We start from the raw sequence: 1,992 nt of genomic DNA, 5'->3' as shown, positions 1-1,992 counted from the left end.
AACATCGTATGATTTCACTGGGCAAACGACCAAGTCTGCTGGCATGTTCACTCCTCCGATCATCACAGAGACGTTTCGGATTTTTCCTGAAGTGTACATGATCTGACCACCAGCCGCCCGGACCAGTCTTACTTCTTCTTCTGGTTCTTTCTGGAATTCCCCAATTCCAATCATCTCGGGTTGCACAAAGCAGTGAAATGCACCGAAATCAAACAGAACATGGGCTGCCACTCCACCCATGACTAAGGTCCCTACATCTTCACCCGGAACACTAAGGACCTACTCTACAAGCAAGCAATTTCACACAGAAATTCTTAAGGCAAAGGTGAGAGATAGGATGACTCACCAGTGATCGGACGAGACGTGCTTGGGTCCATTGACTCATCACCGATTGTGTACACCCGCGGCATGATGGCCTGCCCCTTTGCCGGCGGCTGAGGCCCATCACTCGGATGCTTCCCAACAGATTGCGCGTCCTTCGGACACTGATTCTTGTAGTGCTCCGTTTCGCCGCAGTTGTAGCACACACGTTCCCCAACACCCTTGTTCTGGCTCTTCGGCCTTAGATCTTCCTCAGGGCAATCACGCACCTTGTGATCCATACTTCCGCAACGGTGACAAGCTCCCGTAGCAGCACGGCAGACACCAGAGTGCATCTTCCCGCAAGTCGAACACGCACTGCGACCTGTTGCATTCGGCTTGCTGGAAGAGCCAGCCTTCACCGGCTTTTGATTCTTTCCCGCATGCTTACCAGGATGGACATGCGCCACTGTGCCAAACACCTTGGCTTCCTCACTGATTCCAGCTTCCTGTTCTGCGGCCTTTTCCACCAGTTCGGCCACAGTATCATAGTTCCGGATCTTACAACGAGTTCGAAGATTAACCCTGAGTCCGCGCATGAATTTGCGGACCAAGGAAATTTCCGACTCAGCCTCACGCCCAACATACTTCTTAAGGCTGTTGAATTCTGCTTCATACTCCCTTACAGTCATAAATCTTTGTTCCAGTCTGAGAAAAGCTCCCTCGAGCTGGTCAAATGCTTCCGACGGAAAATATTTCCCACGAAATTCGGTCTTAAAGTTGGCCCGCGTGCAGTTCTCAGCACCAATCCGAGCCGCTACACCTCGCCACCAGATGTGCGCATCACCGTACAAGTAGTGGACAACAATGTCCTTCTTGTAAGCAAGAGGACAACGGATCGACTTAAAGTTCCGCCCTATCCTGTCAATCCATTGATCTTCTTCCTTTGGTTTGGAACCACCCGAAAAGAACTTTGTTCCTAGTTTCTGCATGTGGTCCATAACCTTGAGGTAAGACATATTCCTAACAACGTGTGCCTCTTCTCCATCATGCACCACGTTCTCCACTTCCTTCGCAACAGGTGGAGCCACTAGAGGTGCCGCCGCAGCAGGCAATCTTGAAAAGACTTGCGCCAACATAGCCAAAACGGCTTCCAATCCAATCGGAGCAGCAGCAGCTCCAGCAGGAACACCAGCCGCTGCAGCATTGTTCAAATTTGCTGCATTCTGAGCCTCTTCCGTACCATCTTCATTCCTGGCCACTTTGCTCGCAGACCCCTCAGCGGTCTCATTCACAGTCCTTCTTGTGTTACGGTTACTTTTTGCCATCTGCAACAAGATCACAGGCAACAAAACTAATTTGGGATCAGGACTCGGAACACATAATTTACCACGAGACGTAAGGCTTGGAAGGATAGTTTGCCCCAATAACCCACTATACTTAGATTGTCCTAGAACTCGACTCCGCTCTGATACCACTTGAAAGGACCCTACCCATTTTTTCGTAACATCAGTACGAGTCTGGTTCAACTTCCTCGATTAGACTTGGGCCATTTTCATATTTTTCCTTACTTAGAATTATTTCAGAGTGTTAGTTCTTTTTCAGACATTCAAGTAAAGCATAATACGATTTGAATAGATAATCTGAGGTTCGAGTTAACAAGTCAGTTCGCTATAGGCTATTACATGTTAA

This window comes from Brassica oleracea, chromosome C5, assembly GCF_000695525.1.
Source record: "Brassica oleracea var. oleracea cultivar TO1000 chromosome C5, BOL, whole genome shotgun sequence".
Classification (NCBI taxonomy): Eukaryota; Viridiplantae; Streptophyta; class Magnoliopsida; order Brassicales; family Brassicaceae; genus Brassica; species Brassica oleracea.
Note: the sequence above shows the minus strand (reverse complement) of the source record.